Genomic DNA, 9,484 nt, shown 5'->3' with positions numbered 1-9,484 from the left:
AAAAAAAGTATAACATTTTTTAATGTCATTTTAAAATATTATTTTTATTAATTATTTTCGAAATTGAATTTTGAATTTCGAAACATAACACACACACACACACACACACACACACACACACACACATATATATATATATAAAATAAAATAAAATCTAAATTTGACTTTTTTAATGACAAAAAAATTGACTTTTTTTCATTATGTTAATTTAATTTAATTCCTTATTTGTTTTTTTTAAATTGTTATTGAACGTAATTAGTATAGCTTAATATTTAATGGTTGGTGTATGTTTTATCCTTTTGGTAAGCCATAAATGGTAGTAATTGGAATTTAATTTTTTTTTTTTGTGATTTTCATTTTCTTACTAGTATGGAAACCCGTGCCAAGCACGGGCTAGATTTTCGTCAAATTTAATATATTTGGTGAAGTTGTGGTATCATGCACATTTGTGTGGTCGCTTTGTGTTCAATGAGTCAAGCCACACCGGACACTACTAAAAAAACAAAAATTAGTGAGGGAAATTTAGTGACGGAAAACATGAAATCCCTCTCAAATTCCGTCACTAAATTTTGCGACCAAAGAATTTGTGAGGGATTTTATTTTTTCCGTCACTAATTTTCCTCTCTAATTTTGCTTTTTCTAGTAGTGAGAGTTGGCTCTCCCGTACGGTCCAACGACAATATCATAACCCAGTTCAACTTTGTGGGGGAAACAATAGTAGTTCTTGGTGGTAGATTACAGATGCAGAGAGTCTCATACTTGAGAGAAAGAAGCTAATGTGAGTGTGATTTAAAGTTCCACATTGGATGCAATAGTAGATGTTGAACAACATATAAGGCATATGACCCATATATTAATGACTAAAGATTTAGGGTGAAGATGTGGTGTCAAACTCACTTGTGTGGTTTCTTTTAATCTAACGTGATGATCAAACTCAATATAGGATCCCCCGAAACTCACAACATTATTATGTACTGTTTTTTAAGATTTTGGAAGTCATTTGTTTAATTTTGGCTTAATTACCATTTTGGCATCCTGTAACGCCCCGTTTTTCAGCACCAAAAAATTGCGTCTGTTTTTTTTTTAAACAAAAAAATAAATAAAACCTTTTTAATCACAAGTTATAGTCTTTTAAGAACAAAATAAAATAAAGGCTCCTTTTCAAAATGGACGTGAAAGTTATATAGAGCTTTGTATGAAAACTAATTACTTTACAAGACATAGGTACATCCCTACGCAGAGGGAGAATTTCCTTTCAAAAGTTTTAACTAAAATTAAAAGGAATCCTAAGTTGAACTTTGACTTTAAAATAAATAAAGTTGAGTATTAGACCTACTAACGACATCAAACTATAAGCCTACTCCCTACCAACTATGTGAGTGGTCTCGAGTGTAACACCCCTTTTTTCCAACATAAAAATTTCATAAATAAATCAGAGTTTCTCAACGTAAACGGAATGTCACATTTCTTTTCATAAAATCGTAAACAGAATAAATAAATATTAATCTTCCGAAATCCAACAACGTAATATTTAAAACTTCGCAGCGGAATTTACTCAACATCTTAAAATAATCTTTGGCCCAAGGGCCTCAACATAAAATCTCATGGAAACTTAGTTCAATAATAATTCATGAAAACTTCTTAAAGTAATACGTAAGGAACAGAAAGCAACAACAAAATTCCCATCCCGTTACGTATCAGAGCACCTAAGACACACTTGTGAGGAGTCCACTCACGACCGCAACTAATCTTGGTTACCTGCAAGTTACTCATACGAAAAGCAACATGTTCAAGCAGAAGGGGTGAGATTCACAAACAACAATATTAAGCATATAATTCATCAAATTATACTTAACAACATAAACATCATCAACATATCAAACAATAATCATATAGCATCATATTATCATCATAAACAGTTTCATAATCAAACATCAACATCAACTTCATGTTCAACTTATAAATCAATCTTGACAACTCGACTCGACAATGCAACTTTTATCATCTTAAATCATCTTGATATGCAAATGCATGTGGTACCAATTCAGGGCATCAAGCCCTCAACATATTTGAGCGTAAAAAGGCTCCATGGCATCAAGCCCCCAACGTAATTTTGAGCAATGGCTCCAGGGCATCAAGCCCCCATCTTTAATGAGTATGCATGGACTCAACTTCCTACAACTTAGACAACATCATGAACATCTTTTATGATTCCAATAACTTGTATAACTTTATAACTTAGACCGACACTCACAACTTTATGACATTAATGGTCAACAACAGCGAAACAGCAACATATGCAGCATATAACAGTTCTTATATATCATAACATCATTAAAGAATGAATCACATCAACTTAATCATCGTAAACAATTTCATTTAATGCATATATAACAATCTCTCATTACTAATAATCTTAATCATCTTAAATCGGGCTTTCTGGACAGCTTCTAATAACATAAATAACTTTCATCTAACACCCCAAGGTCATCTCAAGACTACACGTGCGAAAGGAATCGCAAGGAAAATAATTTGGGGCATCTAATAGATTAACTCACAAGGCGAGTACCATTGCTCGCGAGGGCGAGCAAAACCACCTCTCTGGACCTCTAAAACGAACTTGCTCGCGGTGGCGAGCTCCTGGGTTACTTGTTGTGGCGAGCGATGATGTTCTTAGCTCGCGAGGGCGAGCTATGCTGCTCGCGGTTGCGAGCGATGAATGTCATGCTCGGGCAGAATGCAGATTTTTCCAAAAATCTACCTAATCTCTTGGTTCTAACCTCAAAACTGATTCAAATTATCACCCTATGGATTATCTAAGGTCTGTACACAATTTTTACATCAATTCAACAAGCTTTCATCGTCTAATCATCAAAATCGCTCTCCAAACCCTAATTTTCAATCCTCACAAACTCATCCTACATCATGTTAAATCTAATTATCAGAATCATAGACTTCATATTACTGAAAGTTAGTCTAACCCTTACCTTAATGATGAAAATCGCAGCTCTTAGGTCTTCTCCTCTTCTCTTGACTTTTTCTCCCTTTTTCACCAAAAACTGGTCGTACGTTCTGTGTTTTTCTAACCTAACTAATCCTATTTATAACCCCTCAGCTAATTTATCTTATCCCGTCTTATTCCGTCTTTCTACCACCAAACTCTCTAAATTCACAAAACAGCCCCTCATCTCAATATTTATTTTATTTTCAAATCTTATTTTATTAAATAATAAAATAAGTCACAACATCTCATAAAATCTTCAAAATCACGCAATTCACATAAATCTTATAAATCACGCCAATCATAAAAATATATTCTATAACTCATTAAAATAATTAAATAATCAAAACGGGAGTACGTCTCTCGTGAACGTGATCTATCTTGCGGTTGGGTCGAATCCCTAAGACGAAAAAGTCCACTTCTCTGGGGAGAAGGAATCGTCATCTTTCGTTGTCGTATCCCAGCTCCCTTTGAAATCATCATAATCTAATAACGTATAGCCCACATATCCACTAAAAGGGTCACCAATCCGAAAATAACAAATAAACAGGAAACAGAAACAGAGAAAACATTATACGTGGATTAAAGATCTCATTTCAACTCACGTATGAAAACAAGTAGAAATTAAGAGTACTAAAGATTATTAAGACTCGATTCTTAATGCAATGCCTATATGCCAATGCATATGATTCCGAAAATTGTCACCGCTCCGCAGTGGGTTGTGGCAGCGCCACTAAGGAGATGAGTATCTACTCATCTATCGGACTCGATGATCCTGTAACATCCCGCTTAATAGGACCTGATAAGATGCAATGTGTGCGTTTAAGGAGAGGGGCATTTTTGGAATTTCGCATGAGGAAGATATTTATATGATTTTGGGACTTTTACCTTCATAATATTTTCTCCACTCTCTCTCTAGGTTTTCTATCTTTCTCTTTTGCTCTTCCTTCTCTCTAAGATTATTACCACTACTCATCACCCAAACTTGAATCACTACTCAATCATCTTCCAAACCTTCACTAGACTAGAGATTAGGTTTAGTTTGTTGGCAAGGGAGTTGGTGCAAGCTTCACCAAAGATTTCTCATATCTAGGGTTTGTGGATAAGTTGTTGTCAAGAGCTTGAGCTTGTGTGAGTCTATTTTTAATCAATCAAAGGTGAGTTCTTAGATAGATCCTTTCCATGGGTTGTGTGTTGCTTGTGAAAGAGTAGTTGTTTTGTTAGGGTTTATACATATAAATCATTTGCCCCTTTTCATATGATGTTGGTTTTGCTTATGGATACTTGCTCTAAGACTGTTTTTACAGGTTTAAATGTTCCTAAGGGTCATATTATGCTTAGGGATACTTGTATATGAGGTCTTTTGATCAAAAACACCATTTTGGGTGATTCTGGACTGCCAAAGCTCGCCTAGCGAGTAAGTTGCTCGCCACGGCGAGCTCGAAGGCCGCGGGGGGGGGGGGGGTGTTGCTCGCCTTCTGCTCGCAGCTGCGAGTAAGGCAGCTCGCCTCGCGAGCTCATGTACTCGCCTAGGCGAGTGAGTCAGTACAGCATTGCGCTGTTTGCTCGCCTCTTGCCTTTGGTCGTTCTTCGAGCTGTTTTCCTTGGACAGTCTTTTTATAAGTGAACCCCTGATAACAATGTCCTAAAGCATAGGCTTTCAAATGTTTTCTTGAGAATAAAAGAGTGAAGCAAGTATTCGTTGGTGATGGCAAAGCATGACATGAGGGAAAGCTAAGTCCTGAATGGGTAGCAAGCTATACACTATGATAAAGGGAGAGAACTTAGAGCCTCGATCTATATATCGAGAATTAGATAGTTAAGTTTTGAGGTTTGTTAATAAGAAGAATAACGAATAGTTAATCTATTCACGAGTAAGATAAGACAAGAACCATACGAATAAGATTATTAAGAAGTAAAGTGTCGTGTCTTTCGTATACCTTCCAAGGATGGGTACAAAAGGTTCTCCAAGGGGGAATGGGGTAAGCCGTGAGGGACCCGCACGTTCACTAAGGGAGTCTGGTACGCCTTGTTAGGCATTATTACCGGTAGTAAAGGATTATCTTCCGGGGCTGCTCCTCCTGGAACTAATCCGTAAAATGAATCCAGATATTCTTGATTGTTCAACGCTAACTTCTAACCTAATACTTGAACATGTTTTGCGCTTGCGTATGATTTAAGCTATGATATAATATGTACAAGATTAGAATCAAGTAAAGAAGTATGTCGAGGACGAGTTAGGTTTTATCTAGTCGTCTGACTTAGAGATGTGTCATGAAAGATAGTTCTTGATAATTAGTGCGTATCTTGATATAGCGATCTTAGACTTTTCCCTTGATCGCCATGACATGAATAGAGTAGCGAAACCTCTAGTAAGTTTGAGAATCTACGACGGATCTAGCATGCACTACCGTCTAGCCAAGAAAGACCACACACGTATAATCAACCGGCAGGTTGTATATTAGACACGTGATGACCATAGATTTTTCCCCAAGGTTATCACTAGCATAGGTTAGATAGAACTCACTGAGGCATTATGTCTCATCCAACTCCTTATTTGTTCAGGTTCACAGGTTGCTCAAAGAAAAAGGTAAGGAAAAAGCTTTGGATTGATCGAGTTTGCAGAAATCAAAGTGGAGTTGAATTAAGGATGCATATGTTATATTATTTAAGTTATGTTGTTAGACTTCGTAACTAGATCTATGAAGCAAAAAATTTGGTGTGTAATAATGTAACATATGACACGGAAGCTTTGTATCTTAACTCTTGACTTAAAGTCGTTTCTGTATTGTATAATTAATGTAACCAATATCACTCTTTAACGCACGTTTGATTATTCTAGATACTTTCAAACTGGGCGTTACAGATCCACTACGGGATAAGGTGGTTTTAAAACGCACCCCGTGCCACCTCTCCGGTGTGCACCTCGTGACTCCTCTCTGGTGGTCACGTTACTATGAAATGCATGAGCATACGATTCCCCTTACATGCTAAGCAATTCTAATCATATGCAATATCTTGTTTATGTCATAAGCATATGTAAACAATTTATCTCATGCATTAAAGACTGCACATATATAATCATTTATTCACATTGAAAATTAAGCATCATCAATCACGTATGAAAATACGGATCAATTATACATAACAATTTATCATATATTGATATATCTAAAAATGGAAAGGTGCCCTTACCTCGAATAGTTTTTCATCAAAACAATATGCCTTTCTCTCTTTTACTTCTTTTAGTCATCAAAGTCCCTCCAAGTAAATACCTTTATTTCTCCTCTTACTCATTCCCCAACTCTCGCTCCATCACTCACAATCTCACTTTACTTTCAAAGTTTACAACACCAATGCTCAAGAGAAACGGAAAAGAAAACTAAAGGAGTCCATAGAGAGATGATCGGACTCTAGAGAAAGCATGAAGGATAGAACTCAACTAGTTTCTACCCAAGGAGACCACGATGTTGAAGATCGAGAATAAGGCCAGGATTTATTGTTACTATTATTATTTATTTTATTTCTTTTGATGAAAATTAACATTTTTAGATGTCTTCTTTTACTAAAATAAACTAACATGTCAAAAGAACTTTTGATTAAAAAAAAATGCCTAGATTTAATTAAGGTTATCCAGTTTTAAACAAGTCTTAAGTTTTTATTTCTAAAAAGGTTTGACGAGTCTCTTTTGTTTTTACTTCATTCTCGAACTCTTTTAAGTTCGTTAAAACTTAAAACGCCAGGTTCAAGTTTATCAACAATGTCATAGACATTACTTTCCCTTGTTTATCAACAATGTCATAAATCATAATGCAGCCATTGTTTTTAACGGACTAAAAACATAGTACAACAACTATTTTTCTAAACTTCTTAAGAGAATTGGATAAGAGTATATGACTCATCTATGTGAAAATAAATAAAGAGTATAGAGGTCAATTTTATTTTTTTATTTATTCATGTATTTACTTAGTTTCACTAAAAGTCCAGCCGACATGTATATTTGTTTCTAAAGTTTTCCATTCTAGAAATTGTATCTTTAGCGGCTAACTATTCTTTTTAGGTTACTAACTAAATCATGTATTAGACTAACAGTAGTAAAAATTAATCTACTTCATATTCTATTTTCACACAAAAAAGTAAGTTTACTTTCCAAAGTCCATGACTAGAACTAATAAGTCTTCTATAAATTAACTTAACATCTTTATTTTACAACTCACAAGATTATGCGTTTAGTAGTGATGGTTTGAAGAAACAAATCGAAATCCAATATGTCAATTGATTTAATTTCTTTCCCTGCGGAAGTTTTCAAAAACCTCAAACTCTTTCCGAAAGATTTTTGCTCAATTTATATCCATGAAAAATAATTTGAAATCAGTTAAGATAGAAATACCAAATTAAAGTGTTATTTTCAGTTTTAGTTCAACTAAGAGTTATTCCAATTTTAAAGTCATTAAACATAATTATATCCTTCTCTCTTTATGATCAAAACTGATAACCCTTTGACCAAAATAAAATCTGAATAAGAATATTAATAATTAAATCAAGTTCAAGTGAAGAAGGATATTCGGCTAAGTATAGAGTAGATACAAAAGAAGAAGAACCCTTCTGGACAGTTAAAAACACCAGAAAAAAATGAGCAGAACAACAAGGGAGATAAAGCAGGAAACACACACCGTCATAACAAAACTGCAAACTGTAGCAACACCACCAAAACTTGCCGCAGGCCAACCACGAGTAGTAGTAGTAGCAGGCACTCATGGTGAAGCAAAACAAAGTAGGTACTATATTTTATTAGGATCAAGTTATACTATTTTAAAATTTAACTTATAGCAAGGGTTATTTATTCTATTTTGTCTTGAATAAAGTCCATGAATTAGGTGGTCGGCAAAATATCGATCATGTTCTTAATAGTCAAATTTAGTCAAAAGTATAGCCTATGTTCAAACATCATATACGTGTGGCCTTGGATGAAATTTCTCTAACAATGATTAATTAAAAAGTATAGAAGGTTTGGGAAAAAAAACAACATAGCAAGTGAATTGAGAATGACGTGAAATGATAAAATCATAAGGAATACAAAATGACAACCTTGAAAGACCAACCTTTGAGATTGATCGGCTTTGGCTTTGGCTTGTTGTGTATATGTAGATAGAGGTGAAAAGGTTTTGTAGAAGATATGAGAAAGAAGGAAAAAGAAGAACCGAAAGATCAGATAAAAGGAAGTAAAAGGATGATGTGAGAATTTATTCTTATGTTAGATGTGGATGATAATTTGTATGAAGATGAAGGAACAATAGAGGTGAGAGGCTTATGGTTTTGTAGAGAGAGAAGTAGGAAGAGAGAAGTGAACAACTAGAGAGAAGAGAGAATAATGAAGACTGGAGAAAGAGAAGGGGGAGAGAGAGAGAGCCGTGACAAAAAGAAAAATGAGATGAGAGGGTGAAGTGAGAAATGTTGTTCTCTGTAGATTGGTTTGGATATATACACACACACACACACACACAAAACATAGGTGCCTCTAAAAATTCAATAACATAAGTGAAAATAAAAACAAAGAGTTGGACCATGTAATGTGCGTGTACCGTGTAACTTAGTAATAGGATAAGAATTATAGTAGATATCTATCTATATAAAATAAATTTAGGACCTATTTCATTTTTCTTCTCTTCTATTCTTGACATGTGTCACCATATTTCAAAGTTTTAAAATTTCATTCAACTTGCGACATGTGGCACTCTAATGATGTTCTATTCTCAAGCATTTGCATTATTGTCACTTTGTGTATTAATTTTTCTAATTAATATATGGAACCATGTGTTTTTTTTTTGGAAGACCAATTATATCGTATTATTATATTTGTATAATCATGTAATGTAGTGTTTTATTATCATATATTTTATAGTTGATATTAAGGATTGAAATTTTAACGAGATTGTTTTATATAATATGATATTTCAATTATAACATAAAAATATATGCATAATAAATTGCATATATTTTTAACCTATTAAACAGATTATCAGATTTATAATTTATCGCAAAATATAAAATGTAAGTCATATTTTTATCACAAAATATATAATGTAAGTCACATTTTTATAAAATGTAAATCACCCATAATAACCGTTGTTAAATCAAAATAATCCCCGTGCCAAGTATAGTGACTTTGATCCACCATTTTTTTAATAAATTTCGTTGAATTGTTTAATATTTATTTTAGGAAAAAAAAATCGGATGCTTTATTTTAAGAAAGAAAAAAAAGTTGGAATTAGAGGTATTTAATTGGATTTTTTTTGACAAAAGGTATTTAATTGGAATTAAAATCATAAATGGGTCATTGGCAAAGAATATCAAAAATATGATTTCAGTTGATTCTATTTAATGGACTTGCTAAAATAAACGTTAAACCTTCCCTCAAAAAAATAAAAAATAAACCTTAAACCAAAAAAAAAATCAGAATTGTTTAATAGCTAAAAAAATATA

General features: G+C 33.7%; 1 long non-coding RNA gene across 1 annotated transcript; it reads right to left on the bottom strand.

Annotated features, from left to right (window-relative positions):
* Positions 1–1,501: 1,501 nt before the first annotated feature.
* On the bottom strand, positions 1,502–8,453 carry LOC146937504 (uncharacterized). The gene is made up of 2 exons (XR_015030961.1): positions 6,197–8,453; positions 1,502–1,758 (listed from the first exon to the last, which is right to left on the bottom strand). It is a non-coding gene; the product is annotated as an uncharacterized LOC146937504 (long non-coding RNA).
* Between the last annotated feature and the right edge of the window lie 1,031 nt (positions 8,454–9,484).

The sequence above is a fragment of the Medicago sativa genome, chromosome 3 (genome assembly GCF_051527215.1).
Source record: "Medicago sativa cultivar Bolivia chromosome 3, Bolivia_mono, whole genome shotgun sequence".
NCBI lineage: Eukaryota > Viridiplantae > Streptophyta > Magnoliopsida > Fabales > Fabaceae > Medicago > Medicago sativa.
Note: the sequence above shows the minus strand (reverse complement) of the source record. Positions and strands in the feature narration are given on the sequence as shown.